This window comes from Pristis pectinata, chromosome 1 (genome assembly GCF_009764475.1).
Source record: "Pristis pectinata isolate sPriPec2 chromosome 1, sPriPec2.1.pri, whole genome shotgun sequence".
Lineage (NCBI taxonomy): Eukaryota > Metazoa > Chordata > Chondrichthyes > Rhinopristiformes > Pristidae > Pristis > Pristis pectinata.
In genome coordinates this window covers 50,413,169-50,430,201 of record NC_067405.1, presented here as the reverse complement: position 1 = coordinate 50,430,201, position 17,033 = coordinate 50,413,169, and the positions used below count along the sequence as shown (strand labels likewise).

Sequence of the window (17,033 nt, the reverse complement as noted above, 5' to 3'; positions counted from 1 at the left end):
CAGAGGGGAGGCATTACTGGGAAGTTAAAGAAATCAAATGTTGATGCCGTCGGGTTGGAGACTACCAAGGCAGAATGTGAAATGTTGTTCCTCCAACCTGCGTCTGGCATCAATGTGGCAGTAGAGGAGGCCGTTGACAGACATGTCAGAATGGGAATGGGAGGTGGAATTGAAGTGGCTGGCCACTGGGATATCCTGGCTGCTGCGGCGGATGGAGCGAAGGTGCTTGACGAAGCCTGCCTGAAAAGACTGTCTGGGGCCCTGAATGGTGATGAGGAAGGAGGTGCAGGGACAGATGTAACACTTTGCACAGTTGCCGGGATAAGTGCTGGGAGAATCATCAGTGGAGAGGGACAAGTGGACAAGGGAGCTGCGGAGAGAGCGATCTCTGGGGAAAGTAGAAGGGGGAGAGGAAGGCATGCCTGGTGGTGGGATCCCACTGGAGAGGTGGAGGCTTGTGGGGTAATAGGCAAGGACTAGGGGAACCCTGTCCCTGTTATGTCATGGAGGGGGTGAAATGGGGTGAAGGCAGGTGTGTGGGAAATGGAGGACATGCAGGTATGGGCTGCATTGACGGTTGTGGTAGGGAAACCCATTTACTGAAAAAAAGAGGACATCTACGAAGTCCTGAAATGGAAAGCCTCATCATGGGAACAGATGCGCTGAGGCAGAGGAACTGAGAGAATAATCCTAAACGTGTTTCTTATGCTTAGCTGCCAAACTGAACAATATCATCTCTATAAAATACAACTGGCAGTTTTTGAAATAGCAGTAAAAATAATTAAGGTTAGGCAATACTACTTAAAACAAGAATCGATGATACAAATGATGCTAGCAACAATCTCAGCAGAACACTTGCTTTTTTATTGTAAATGTCACTATTTCAGATTATCTTGTATGGCGTCTTCTCATTCATTAACATGTTCATCCAACTGAACAGTGCTCTCACCACTAAGTCAATTGTGTATTCAAATCCCACTCCAGGAATTTGAAATAAAAACCTAGGCCAAAACTCTGCTGCAGTATTACCGGAATGTTGCACACAGAGGTGCCATCTTTGAGATGACATGTTAACCAATGTCCTGGATGTATAAAAGATTCCCTGGTATTAATTTGAAGAGCAGGAGAATTATCGCTGGTCTGTTGGCCAATATTTACATGTAAATCAGCACTGAATATTGCTACTGTCCAAGGAGCTTGATCCCTACAATTATCTGAAGCATTTCCTCCTCTACAATATGACTACACTTCAAAAGCATATAATTGGCTGTAGAACGATTGGCTGTGGGACGTACGAAAGGATGCAAATACTACTTCGCACACATGCAAATCTTTCATTCATTTTTGTATTCATTCTAATTTGCACTTCTTCATCTCCACAGCCACCTGCAAAGCAGTTGTTTATTTATTAATTGCACACATTATATTTCTGATGCAAACACACATTTCTAAACAAATTATTTCAGAATAGGTACAAAACAGGCATCCGTCCAACCAAGTGGAAAACTGTGCTGTGCCCTGTCCACAAAAAGCTAAGTGACATCAAACATCATTAACAATCCTATTAAGCAGCATTTACTCAACTTAAGTGTTTAGTAATTTTGGGTTCCACCAGATCATTCAGCTTCAGGCCTCATTACAGCCTCAGTGTAAGTATGTGTGCATCTGACCTTAACATCAAGGACACTGAGTGGTCAACCAAGTGAAAGTGAGGTTAATGGGAACCAAGGCAAAAGCCATCCACTGTCTAGAGTTCATTCCTGGCAAAAAGATAATGATCGGTGAAAGTAAAACACCTCAGCCAATGTCCTATTCCATTCACAATCCTAGACAACATTCAGGCTCCAGACAAATAACAAGGCTGGATTAAAATTGCTTTAGCTTTAAGACACAAATAATGATCCAATTTTTCAGCATACAATTCCATTTAGCATACACTACAGTTCAGCACTGCAATCGACGCAGCAAGTACACCATGCAAAAAGAATCTACACGTGCACTGTACATAGATAAATATGATCAGTTAATGAGAACACCATAACTACAAAGGGGAGTTTTCAGTTTGGTTGATAAAAGGGTCTGCTTCAGAGCAAAGTAGTCATCCCAACATGCATCGATCATACCTGCTATAGCACCAACTTTCATATCTAGAGATTTTCACTAATATTCATTAATAGGATATTAGTGAAAATATTAGTAAATCAACCATCTCAATATGACAGTGCTTCACAATTGCTAATGGGGCTGAGCATGCCATGGTCGTGGGCCAACTAGAAAATTGGGCCTAGTGGCCTACCATCAACTGACCAGTTGTTAAATGGCCTGATAAGTTATCATGGAGGCAATTCACAGAAATGACAAGAGAACCACAGAAGAGCATTCAAAGTTGTGTCTCCAATTGAAAACAACTTTAGAATATTTGAACAAGAAATCCTCAAAAAGTGATACATCCATGGTGTGATTTATCAGGAGCTTTTAAGATCAAAAGTTACATGAGTCTTTTCAAGTGTATAAATTGTACACTGATTAGGGGTTGACACCTGTTGCAGAGCTGCTAAATAGGATTAATTTCCTGTTCTAGAAGATCATTGCAGCACTACTGCTTTCAGTGAAATGAGCTTAGCCTGGCGTGCAGTTTTTTTTTGACAATAAATCATTTTGATTTTAAGCATACATTGGCAAGCATGGATCAGATTCTCACATTCATGAAAAACCTTGGAGATTTGTACATCCTGTCACATGTGGAATTTAAAAACACTGGATTCGTTTTTCTGTCATAACTATTGATAATTCCCAAGATTCATGCAACACAGTTAGTTAAATATTTTGACTACACATAGATATAGGTAAAACATTTGCTTTTAAAATGAAACACTCACAATGATCACTTCATTCCCACAAAATACAAAATACAAACATTTTCCAATGGGACTCTATTTGCAATTGAACCTACATGATATAGCCTGAGAAAGCCAAAAGTCAGCTGTTTATTTATCAAAAAATATCTAAACTAATATTTCAAATCTGCAAGCTATTCAAAGTAATGCCCGCCCTATATGTATTGTTACTGTGCATATTTAAAAACCGAAATAAAATGGTAATAATTGACTTTTCCTGTTTCATTCAGGACACAGAAGACAGGATATTGAATGAAAAACCTGATCTAAACTGATAACACACTTCATAATATTTCTTCTATGATATTTCTAGATCATCAACTACCAAACCATCAGACAGAAACCTCTGAACACAAATGGACATGCATAGCAATAAATCCAAAATGTTTCTTCAAAGATAAACATTTGTAAAGGCAAAGTCTATAACTATAGGGCTGGAGGAAAACATCTTATACTGCTTACACTTTTGATAGACCTGAATGATTAAATACAAGATAATGAATACACACAGGAATAAAAATGCTGGAAATGCACAGTAGATCAGAAATCATCCATATAATAGTTAACCAAGGACTTTTCAGGTCACTGACTTTAATCAAATCTAAACAGAATATGTGGAATGCATGTCCTACTGCAAGGTGGAAAGAATTTAGTAAACTAAGTGTTATCTACAAAGCTTATCAAGTGGAACAGTGTAGTTCAAGGGTAGCCAATAACTCAAAACAGTATGTTCTCACCTTGTAAAATTCATTGGTAAAATCCACATTTGGAAGGGGAGGGAGGCATTGTCTTCAGGAGACTTGACCCTCATCAATTTTTATCAATGCACCATAGAAAGCATCCTATCCGGATGTATCACGGCTTGGTACAGCAACTGTTCTGCCCGTGACTGCAAGAACCTGCAGAGAGTTGTGGACATAGCCCATCACATCATGGAAATCAGCCTCCCCTCCATGAACTCTGTCTATACCTCTCGCTGTCTTGGTGAAGCAGCCAGCATAATCAAATACCCCATCCACCCTGGACATTCTCTCTTCTCCCCTCTCCCATCATGCAGAAGATACAAAAGCCTTAAAGCATGTACCTCCAGGCTCAAGGACAGCTTCTATCCCACTATTGTAAGACTATTCGACAGTTCCCTGGCACGATAAGATGAACTCTTGACCTCACAATCTAACTCGTTATGACCTTGCACCTTGCTGTCTACCTGCACTTTCTCTGCAACTGTTACACATTGTTCTGCATTCTGTTATTCTTTTAACTTGTACTACCTCAATACACTGTGTAATTAATTAATCTGTATGAATGGCATGCAAGACAAGTTTTTCACTGTAACTTGGTACATGTGACAATAACAAACCAATTCCAATTATAACTGCCAGACAACTATTTAACTAATGCAGATAATTGCAGTTCTGTCTCAAAGATGCAATTTAAAAACCTGAATGTTCAAGATAAACACAGAAGAAAACACTTGGGTAAGACATTTCTAGTTAACTTAGTTAACGGAGTGTCACCTATTCATCAAGACCTCAAACCTGACCCAAAGCTCAGTCTACTGATCAGCAGTGATCCCTGTCCTCTTATATGCCCCTGGGATTTAGACTACCTACAGCAGGCAGTGGATACCAGCAACACTGTTTCTGCAAAATCCTTTAAATCCACTGTAAAGATATGTGAAACAATGTCAGCATCCTCTCCTAATCCAATATCAGCAATGAGGCCCTAACTACATTCAATGATGTCTGCTAGGCAGGCAACGTCATTTATATGCCTGATACAAGACACCTGAAGCAAACACTCTATTCCAAGCTCTGTCATGGGATTACATTACCAGGTAGACAGAGGAAAAGATTCAAGGTTGTGCTCTAAGTTCCTTGAGAAATAAATGCCACAGTTATGGTGATCATAAGCAATGTTTTTTTTAAAGGCATGGTTGTTATCTGGTTGATCAGGGCAACAAAATGGTGCAGCCAATAGAGCTGCTCCTTCACAGCTCCAGCAACTCAGGTTCAATACTGACATCTGCTGTTGTCAGCGTGGAGTTTGCATGTGCTCCCCATGACTGCATGGGTTTTCTCCCACATGCCAGAGACATGCAGGTTGTCAGGTTTCTTGCTGCTGTAAATTGCCCCTGGTGTGTAGGTGAATGGGAGAATCTGGGGGAGTTGATGGGAATGTGGTGAGAATATAAAACTGGATGAATAGAATTATAGTAAATGGGCATTTGGTAGTTGGCATGGACTTGGTGGGCTGAAGGGCCTGGTTCTGGGCTGCATGACTCTATAACTATTATGCTTTAGGGAAGGAGATCTGTTGTCCTTGCTGTGTACGACTCCAGACCCACAGGAATGTCAGTGACTCTTAACTTCCCTCTGAAATGGCCCAGTTTAGATTCAGTTAGGGATTGTATACAAGATACCAACCTTGTCAACAAAGTCCACATTCCACAAGCAAATTAAACAATATTTAATAACTCCAGTTAAATTATCAAGATTAAATAGTGAGATGCACATTCTGGCATTCATTCATAAACACAGCATCAGCTTCCAAATGTGCTCTGCCAACACCCAGCTCTACTTAACCACCACCTCTCTTGACCCCATCACTTTACTTAAAATGTCAGACTGCTTGTCTGATATACGGAATTGTAGGAGCAGAAATATCCTCCAATTAAATAGAGAAGGCTAAAAATGGAGCCATTGGTTCTCATAAAACATCTTTTCTTCAGCTACAGCCTCCATCCCTTTTCCTGGCATCCATCAAACCCACTAACGGCCATATAACCATGCCGTTATCAAGATCAGCCATTTCCACCTCTGTAATCTTACCTTGTTCCAACCTACCACTGTTCATCCACTGCTGAAACTCTCACCCTAAGTTCAGCTGCTGCTGAAACTGGCCATGTCCTTATTTCCTTCAGACTTGGTTTTTTTCAATGCCCTGCTGGCTAGCCTCACTCCACTCTTCGTAAACAAACTCTTTCAAAGTCCTAGTACCCAACCTAATTGGCACCAACTCCCCTTCCCTTATCAGCACATGCTTGCATTTCCATTACGTGATCCATTATGTGTCCAGCTACGAACACCTTGATTTCAAAATTCTCATCTTTGTTTTCAAGCCCTCAATGTTCTCAGTCTTCACCACTCTTGTAATCTCTTGCTGTCCTTTAACCCACCAAGAGATCTGTACTCACTTGGTCGTCTCCATCTTTAATTGCTCTACCTTTGACAGCATACCATTCCTCACATCCAGTGATCGACCATGAACACAAGGCTATGTTATAATTATACACACACACACACACACACACACACGCTGCCCAGGCTCTGGAATTCGATCCCTAAAGCTCTGTGATTCAATACTTCGCTTAATCCTTTGAGGAAAACTAATGCACAAAAATAAAGCTCAATGAAGTGGATAAAGTAAATCACTTGTAGAAAGTTTGAGCTTGGCCCGTTGAATGGATTGGCTGTGCCATCCACGCCAGAATCAGATTTATTATCACTGACTTAAATGAAGTGAAATTTGTTGTTTAGGGGCAGCAGTACAGTTCAAAGACATAAAGTTACTATAAATTACAAAAATAAATAAATAGTGCAAAAAGGAATAATGAGGTAGTGTTCATGGACCATTCAAAAATCTAATGGCAGAGAAGAAGCTACTTCGGAATTGTTGAGTGTGGGTCTTCAGGCTCCCGTACCTCCTCCCTGATGATAGAGGGAAGAGGGCATGTCCCAGATGGTGCGGGTCCTTAGTGATGAATGCTGCCTTCTTGAGGCATCGCCTCTTGAAGATGCCTTAAATGGTGGGAAGGGTTGTGCCCATGATGGAGCTGGCTGAGTCTACAACCCTCTGCAGCCTCTTGCGATCCTGCGCATTGGAGGTTCCATACCAGGTAGTGATGCAACCAGTCAGAATGCTCTCCACCAGATATCTACAGAAATTTGCAAAAGTCTTTGGTGACATACCAAATCTCCTCAAACTCCTAACAAAGTAGAGCCACTGAAGTGCCCTCTTCATGATTGCATCAATGTGTTGGGCCCAGGATAGGTCTTCCGAGATGTTGATACCCAAGAACTTGAAGCTGCTCACCGTTTCCACCGCTGACCCTTCAATGAGGACTGGTGTGCGTTCTCCCGACTTTTACTTCCTGAAGTCCACAATCAATTCCTTGGTCTTGCTGACGTTAAGTACAAGGTTGTTGTTGTGACACCACTCAACCAGCCGATCTACCTCACTCCAATGCATCTCCTTGTCGCCATCTGAGAACCTACCAACAGTGGTGGCATCAGCAAATTTATAGATGGTGTTTGAGCTGTGCTTAGCCACAGTTATGACTGTAGAGAGAGTAAAACAGTGGACTAAGCACACATCCTTGAGGTGCACCTGTGTTGATTATCAGAGATGTTATTAACAATCTGCACCACTTCCTGATTTGTGCATCACTCTTATGTAAAAATGCAGCTAGTAATAAAAAAATCAGGAAGATGTTTATTGATTCAGTTTTTCTTCTTTTGCACCCTTCTTGCCCATTCCATAATAAACTGCAATCCTCCCAAACGTCAGGTCTATTTGCATGGTTCTAGTGGGCTATACGAGGGTTAAGTTGCTGTCCATTGTCAAATTGAACACATAAACCATTTGATCATGATTAATTCATTTGCTTTTTTGTTTTCATTTTCCCTCAAGTTTCAACAGCACCTGCACCTTCTTCACAGCTTTCCCCAAGGATTATTCAAGTCCAAAGCTGGACAAATTGTTGTGTATGATTGTACACACCAACAGAGTAATCAGATGATAAACAGAGGTGGAATCTTTGGGTAATTTTTCCCAACCTTTTCTCTAGGATAGTGAGACCAATGACCAATTTGCTCAGAGTACTTAATTCACTGTGCACCAGTTATCTGCCCAGTCTGCATAAATCAATATCATGTCACACGATGCAATTACTATATTACTCTAATGCAGGCAGCTGCCTTGCTCCTACCTTTGCAGGTCCCAAGAACCTACTCTTGAGTAGATGGTTACACAACTCTGAATGCTTTAGAAGATCCAACTCATGATTCACATTTAAGTTTCTGGGCAAAATTGTCAATTAATCTCTGAGCACCTGCTCAGAGGATCACATGTAAACACAATCTCAAATAATCTAAAAGAATCATCATCAAAAACCTTGAGAAAACACATGCTACTTAAAAACCATGTTTAGGAAACCCTAGAACAATGTTGCCACTTCATACCAGTTACTGCAATCCTTATTCTACTAATCTCTTAACTGTAACATGGTATCACAAAGAAAACTTCTATTTTGCAATTAAAAACATGTTAAAACTTATGTAAAAACTCAAGTTATGCTAAAACTTTTAAGTAATGCAACAAAAAGAACAGATCAGTTGCAATAATTACATGGCAATATTACATTATTAGAGAAAGGGGTAGAAATTCATTACGTGGAAGAAAACAAGTTTAGCTTCACTGAGCAATGTACAGCAAAATTATCAGGCTTAAATAATGGGATCACTCATGACACAATACTGTTCATCTAGTTAGTCATATATGGCTGACGAGTCACTCTGTTGAACTGCAATCAGTTGAGAAGAATGTGCCTAATCAGGCAAACTGGACAGCTTTCAGCAATGGGCCAGAACAGTGTTCCCGATTCCAATCATTTTAGTAGAAAAACTGATTCAAGAATAAAGTACAATTGCCCAATCCTTATTCACTTCCACTTTCTCTCTAAATTAGTGAATGAAGGAGAACGTAAATTCTGAAATGTACAAACATCTCATGAGAATTTAAATACCCTCTCTGAAATGTAATTAACTTGTTTGCAAACTAAGTATTATAACTTTGTACGAGACAAAACCAAAATGTTGAAGGTAACTCAACCAGACAACAAGCAAATTTTTATGCACAGTTCTGGACAAATGTGAGTTCATACAGATCTTAGAAATAGTATGTAATTGGGAGAAATATTCCAATTCATTTCCACCCATCCCACCCCAATTTACTGGAATTAGTAATTAAAAGGACGTGAGATTAGAAATGCTTATCTGATATTAAAATGTAATGCTAGGGTGACAACTGCTGTACAACCACCGTACACCAGATATTAATGTTAGCCACCCTTTGAATTATTAACCAATATGCTAAGTAGATCAGAAGTAAACCTTTTGATAAATGTTCTTAATTGGCCGCACAATAATCAACGTTCGTAAGATCAGTTTACTCATACTGATTTCAGCTTGATAAAGTAAAGTTTAATATAATCCAGTTTCCATTGAGCAGTTGTCATTGAGAAAAAAGACATCTGCTTATGGAATAGTTTGAAATGGTTTTACCCGCATGTGGAAAGCATTCTCTAGCTGAGTGGAAATTACATATGTTAAATTAAGGAAGTATTTGAAATATGAAGACATGTAGAATTCTCACATCCTCATCTGTTTATCTAATGTTTTTTCTGCATCATACACCCACACAACTTCAATACATCATCCTGGCACATCATTTTGTTCCTTTCTTCCTCGAGGACTTGCCAAGTTTCCTTACAAATGCATCCATACAATTCACCTTGACCTTCGCACACTATCACCACACCAGTAAAGAAGTTTTCCCAAAACTCCCTGTCAGATTTCTTTTATTTTATGGCCCCACACTTTGGACATCCCAGAGCTGAACACCCTACCCCAACAAACCCTTGATAATTTTAAAAACTTCTATGAAGTCAACTCTCAGTCCTTTTCCTTTGTGTTACAGCAAAGACACAGATATATACGTGTAAAAATCAAGTCAGTCAGGTTTACTACAAATGACTGCTTCTAGCCCACCACATACCACAATTGGATCAGAACTGAAAACGTTTCAGTTAATGTTTGGCACTTTATAAGGAATGCTCTTGATTCATCTTAAAGACTCAAACCAGTCTACTTACATAATAGCAGTTAGAAAGAATACAGTTCATTAATAAATTTTCTTCATTGAAAGTGTGACCCTGATTTTAGTGTCTTGTGCAGAAAACAGAAGTGTAACAGGTTGACAAACCACAGTGATTTGATGACACTAACCACGTTGCTAAAACACCAGCATGCCTTTTCTGCATGACCAAATGACAGGCACATAATGCCTGTTCTGCTCTTGCTACTCCCCAGTGATGACATCACTGCCTGTTCACACTTATGCAAGTACCTCATACATTTAAGGTTGCCAGTTTCACACTTTAAGCATTAAATAAAATTACAATTCACTGCACCACCATCTTCTTTGCATACTGTACACAGCTTCAAGTGCAAAAGCATGTTATCTATTTTTATTGCATTTTCAAAAACAGGCCAGGAAAATGGAGTCGAGGTAGCAAATCTCTCCAAAAACAACTAACAACTATGTGATCTCCTGTGCACACATTTCAATATTGGCTCACAATACAGATAAACAGCAAGTGCTTTTCAAAGGCAAGTTACTGGTTTTGAATAGCTTTGGAATCTTATTCTGCAAATATGATTTCATTAGTGCACATTCTCTTCTTCAGGAAAATTGAGGAAAATTCAAACAAGTGATTCCACAAGAGCCAGACACACATATTTTGTCTTCAAAAAAAGTTATTTATGCTCGCACAGGAATGTTATCCTGTAAATCGATAAATATATGGTGGTTGCAACCTTTCTACGTAATGCTGAAAAACTGCCATTTGGCACATTTCAGAGACCACAGACCACTTAAATATCTGGCATGAATTTAATAGCAAATTCTGCATAACCAAAACCATCAAATCAAAACACAAATTTCTCAATCCACATAAGGTAAAACAGCATTTTGATCATATCACAGAAAGCATAAATTGGAATAAAGAGACATTAAAATTTATTTAGATCAAGATAAATTTCCTCACCTTGATCACATTTTTATTTTCTTCCGACATAAGTAGCAAGTATTTAGCCATTGGATTTATTCCAGAATATTTCCATCAGTCCCATTCCACCACTTATTTCCTGGTAACCTCACATGCCAATCAACTTCACCCAATCTTTAATTGCTCTAACTTGACAGTATACCATTCTTCATATCCAAAGATCGAGCATGAACACAAAGCTATGTTATAATCATACACACAAACTACCCAGGTTCTGGAATTCTCACTCTAAAGTTCTGCACCTCAGTACTTCACTTAATCCTCCGAGGAAAATTAATGTACAAATGATAAAGCTTAATAGAGTGGATAAAATAAATCATTTGTAGGTTTGAGCTTGACCTGTTTAATGGATCACCTCTGCCATACACGACACTTCCAGATTTGCAATCACCGTCATGTAAAAATGCAGTAAGTAATAAAATCAATAAAATGTTTATTGATTCAATTTTTCGTTCTCTTCTTTTACATTCCTCTTGCACTTTCCATATGAAAAAAAATCTATCCTAGCACACCTCAAGTTACTCTATTTGCATGGTTCTAGTGGGCTATGCTAGGGTTAAGTTCCTGTTCAGTATCAAATTAAACACACAAATTATTTGATCATGACTAATTCCCTCGTATTTTCCCAGAAATCTCTGCAGCACCTGCACCTTCTTCACAGCTTTCCGACGGGATTATTCTTCACGTCCAAAGACGGATAAATTGTTGTGTACAGTCGCTAGCAGGAGTAATCGGATGATAAACAGAAGTGGAATCCTTGGGTAATTTTTCCCAATTCTTTCTCTCAGGATGTTGAGATCAATAGCACCAACTTTGCTCAGAGTACTTAACTCACCATACACCAGCAATCTGCCTGGCCTGCATAAATCAATATCATGTCACACAATGCAATTACTATATTACTCTACTGCGGGCACCTGCCTTTGCTCCTATCTTTGCAGGTCCCAAGAACCTACTCTTGAGTAGAAGATTACAGAACTATGAATGCTTTAGAAGATTCATTCTACGACTCTCATTGACATTTCTGGACAAGATTATCAATTAATCTGAGCACCTGCTCAGAGGATCACACACAACCATAATCTCAAGTATTCTAAAAGCAGCATCATCAAAAACTTTGAGAAAACACACACTACTCAGAAACCAAGCTTGAAAGAGACTTGAACAATGTTGTCATTTCATACCAGTTACTGCAATCCCTTGTTCTAATAATCTCTTGACTGCAATATGTTATCACAAAGAAAGCTTCTATTTTGAAATTAAGAACATGTTAAAAAAATCTTCAGTTATGTAAAAACTTTAAGTCATGCAACAAAAACAGATCAGTTGCAATATTACAATAATTACATGGCGTATTACATTATTACAGAAAGAGATGAAAATTCATTAAATAGAAATTAATATGTTTAGCTTCATTGGTCAATGTAGAGCTAAATTGTCAGGCTTAAATAATGGGATCATTCATAACAGAATAACTTTCACCTAGTTAGCCATATATGGCTAAGAGCCACTCTGCCAAATTGCAGTCAATGGAGAAGAACATGGACACCTTTCAATAATGGACCAGAACAGTGTTCCCAATTCCAATAATTTCGGTAGTGGAAAAACTGATTCAAGGATAAAGTAAAATTGCCCACTTCATATTCACTTCCACCTTCTCTTTTAGTTAGTGAATGAAGGAGAATGTAAATCCTGAAAGTTACAAACATCTCCATAAGAATTTAATCACATTTCAGAGAGGGTATTTAAATCAAGTATTAACAAATTTGTACCAGACAAAACCAAAATGTAGGTGGTATCTCAGTCCTACATCAAGCAAAATGATAATACCACAGGAGACTGCAGATGCTGGAATCTGGAGCAACAAACTATCTGCTGCGGGAACTCAGCGCGTTGAGCAGCATCTGTGGTGAGAAGGGAACTGTTGATGTCTTAGGTCGAAACCCTTCATCAGGACTCATGCAACTGTCCTGATGGAGGGTTTTGACCTGAAATGTCAACAATTCCTTCTCCCCCATAAGTGCTGCTTGATCTACAGAGTTTCTCCAGCAGATTGTTTGTTAATGCAAGTTCATACTGATATTGGAAATAGTATGTAATTGGGAGGAATTTTCAGTATATTTCTACCCACAACTTCCCCCAATTAAACAAAACTACAAAGTAAAAAAAATGAGACTGGTAATGCTTAACTGCTATTAAAAAGTTAAGCTAGGGTGAAAACTGCTGTACAATCACCATAGGCCAGATATTAATGTTAGCCACTCTCTGATCTATTAACCAACAGGCCAAGTAGATCAGAAAATAAACCTTTGGATAAATGTTTTTAATTGGCTACACAACAATCAGCATTCTTAAGGTCAATTTGCTCATTGCATTTTCAGCTTAATAAAGTTTAATATAATCCAGTTTCCATCGAGCAACTGCAACTGAGAAAAAAGACATTTGTTTACGGAATAGTTTGCAACAGTTTTACCCACACAAGGTAGAGCATTCTCTAACCAAGTAGAAATTACATACAATCTAAATCAATATAGCCTAAACTGAAGACGTGCAGAATTCTCAAATTCTCATCTCTTCATCATACGCTCTCCTACACAACTTCATCCAGGCACATCTTTTTGTTCCTTTCTTCCTGGAGGGCATGCCAGTTTCCTCATGAACGCAGCTACACAACTCACCTCAACCACTGCACATCATCACCACACTTGAGTAAAGAAGCTTCTCCCAAATTCCCCATCAGATTTATTTTATTTGTGGCCTCTGGCTTTGGACAACCCACAAGTAAACACCCTACCCCATCAAACCCTCTATAATTTTAAAGATTTCTATCATGTGAACTCTCAGTCCTTTTTCTTTGTGTTACAACAAAGGCACAAATATATACATGAACAAATCAAGTCAGTCAGGTTTACTACAAATGAATGTTTCTAGCCCACCACATACCACAATCAGATCAGAATTCAAAGCATTTCAGTTGGGATTGAACCCAAGTGGGTGGAGCTAAGAGGCAGCAGCACCACCTGCTGCACCGATATGCTACCCTTTCATTGAAAGCCTCCAGCAAAGAATGCAGAAGCTTAGTCACGGAGTATGCTAATGGCTGAGAGTGATTGACCTTTGAAATTCAGTGAAATCAAGGGTGTGTGACTCAGCAGGTAAATGGAGATGAAGTGGCAGATTGGCCATGATCTCAACAAACAGTGCAGCAGACTCAGCACACTCCTGCTCGTACATTTTATTCTTATTTCATTGAGTTTACAATTTACAGATGAAAGTCTGGCAGTATTTGACAGCCAAGATTTCCCAGACTGACAGACAGCTGTTTATAGGAGGGATTAAAGGCAGGAAGAAAAAGAAATTTCTAAGAGCCATGCTCCAAACTTCAGCGTTATCATTTGTATACTTTATAATCCAAACACACAGTGTAAGTTGTACATTAATGTCTTCATGTAACTTTTCACTAATGTATCCATTTCAGGCAGAAGAATGAGAATATTTACTACCTACTAATTGCCATATGAGGACAGATTACGCAGACTACACATACACTTCCTTGAGGTTAGAAGAATGAGAGATCAGCTCATTAAAACACAAAATTCAGAAGGGACTTGACAGGGTTGATGTTTCTACTGGCTTAGGTGTCAGGAAAAACAGTCTCAAACTGAAAGCTTGACCATTCAGGATAGAGATGAGATGAGCTTCCTTCACTCCAAAGAGTTGTGAATCTTTCTAAATTTTCTACCCAGAAGGTCCTTGGAGGCTCAGTTACTGAAGAGGCAGAGGTTGAGAGATTTTTGGCTGTTAAGGGAAATCGAGGGATATGTGGTTGGTTCAGGAAAGTGGCACACAGGTAAAACTATCTTCTCACAGAATGGTTCAGGGTGCATAAGAGGCCGAATGCTTTAACTCCTGCTTCTACTTTAAGGTCATGGCCTTACTCCCTTGCATACAAATAAATGAAACAAGGCAAAACCCTGTTTATCATATGCAATCCATCAGTTGCACTTGGCTAACAAGCCTCCAACTTCATCGTTACTTCAAAATCAACACTGAGGTGTTATTTTACATTAAAAAGCAATCGGAAGAAGTAGCAGCACAGTTCCCTTTTCCCTTTACAAATACAATATGCAAAACCACATAGCTGTAAACAAAAAAACATGCATAGCCAGCACTATTTGCCAATGCAAAGACTAAGCTATAACAATAGAATTCCTAGTTTAGAGAAATCCAATCGTCACAGCTCAGTATAACCTTGACCTTTTCCCAAACAAAGTAGTTTTATCATTTGACAGTTCTAGTTGCAATTTTAACTCTGAAATCACAACTTCGGTCACTGTTGTTATCTTGCCAAGACGTTGCATGCAAGTTATTTGACAGGAGGTTGCTGTTTTCAATAACAATTAGGATTACAATTGAGTCATCTAACAGAAGAGATATTCCTGTCCTCACTGCTCCCACCTGTTTTACCCCGTCCCCCTGTGGGTGTGACTGGACTGAATACATGCTGGGGTTAGCAAGCCCACACCATTGAAAGCACTTGACTTCTTGTAGTCTTTCTGCAAGTGAATTAAATGTTTGGATTATATATAAATTTTGCCAATTGTGCTTCCTTACCTTTATAGGAATTTTGCCCCAACTGAAGTTTCACCCAAAAAATGTTTAGGTTTCAGACAAGCGACTGCAGTCTAAATGCATGTCATTTTGCAGAAAATTAATATTTATGTAACATAGCAGTTCACAGTTAGACAAATGCAGTGGTGCCAAGATTTCAAGAGGGTTGGAGTGTCAAGAGAGCTGCAGCACTTAGACGGGTGGGAAACTCTGACACCGAGTATAATCATGGCTGAGACACAAAGAAAATCAAGGACTGAGAATTGGGTGGAAAACTGGACTTGAGTGATGAAGCAGGCTCAAAGATCCAGATGGTTTACTCCTACTCCTACGTTCTTGTGAGTGCAAACTGTCACTGCAGTATTGCTGCTAAATTTACCTCTACTGTTACTATTAATGCAGCAAGTCCTTCAATGCAAGTTAATAAGCTTTTACATATTAGGAGATACATTTATTATTCCAACCGAATCCCTACTGAGGCCATCTTAAATACAGTTTTATTTCCATTAGATAAAATGCAATTAAAATCACCCAGGTTCCACTGGACTAGATTCTGAGGAGCAAATAAAATAATTAGTTTGGAGTTCCTGATTTTGCAAGACAACATGGGGGCAATAAAATCATCAAACATGTTTCATTAAATAATGTCACTTTAAAAGGCGGTAATGATTAGTAAAATAAACTGATATAGAGGAAAAGAAGTTTGCATTCTAAAGGACTACACCTTTTCATGGTTCAGTATGGTGAAATGTTCACCACTAGGACATCCATCATGAAAGTGCTTATTTAAAGCAGCAGTCATCAATGTAATCCCTGGAGAGCCATTCAGGCCACCCACAATAAAACTATAATATTTGCAAGGTAGATTTTAAACTTTTGCTATTTCCCAGGTGTTTTGAAAGCCACAAGTAAATGGATAGCAATAGCTTATGAGTTCACAGTCTCAGTTAAATACTTTTGGGATTAGGCAGAGAAAACTTGAGGAGTAATGAGCTTTGAATCTGCTTGTCAATGAAGACCATTTCTTGAAATTAAGCTCATTTCACGATGACCCATTTATTTGCCAGCATGAGCCTTACAGCAGATAAAATTAAAGCCTACAAAGCTGCCTTGGAGAAAAGCCTAATGGATTATTTTGCATTCAAGGGCTCTCCAGACATTTCCTGAACATTATCACAGTTCCTGTACTTGCACAGCTTGTATTAAGGTAGCCATGCTCTAGTGAACAGAATTTTCCACAGAATAAATGGTAAATATAATAAAGAACCATCAATTAAAATACAGATTTCAGCTAAAAAATGTAATCCAACTCACTACACATATTTGTTATAGAAACCTCCAATATTGTATCCAACTATTTGAATTTTTAAACTTATTATTAATATACCATCTGCATTCATTCAGTGGTTTTGGAGAAAGAAAAAGGGTTTTTGTTTACAATCATTTTGCTCATAAAACCATGATGTAGTTCAGGTTTGCTTTTATTGCAGTATTCTACGTTCAAACACAATGAGACAAGATTTAGAAATACCTTTGAAAGCTCCTGTAAATACCTGGGCCATGTATACCCTCTTGTACTAAGAGTCCTAGTTGAATATATGATAACTGGATAGAAA

At 38.7% G+C, this 17,033-nt stretch overlaps 1 protein-coding gene across 3 annotated transcripts in view; it reads right to left on the bottom strand.

Moving 5' to 3' along the window:
• Positions 1–17,033, bottom strand: part of itprid2 (ITPR interacting domain containing 2) — a 139,427-nt gene that overhangs the window by 76,925 nt on the left and 45,469 nt on the right. The window contains exon 2 of one of the 3 annotated variants that reach the window (XM_052012942.1): positions 3,635–3,796. The exons of the other annotated variants lie outside the window; for them this stretch is intronic. The gene's annotated coding sequence lies outside the window, so the exon portion shown is untranslated. The remainder of the gene's footprint in view (positions 1–3,634; positions 3,797–17,033) is intronic. 3 annotated transcript variants of the gene reach the window in all.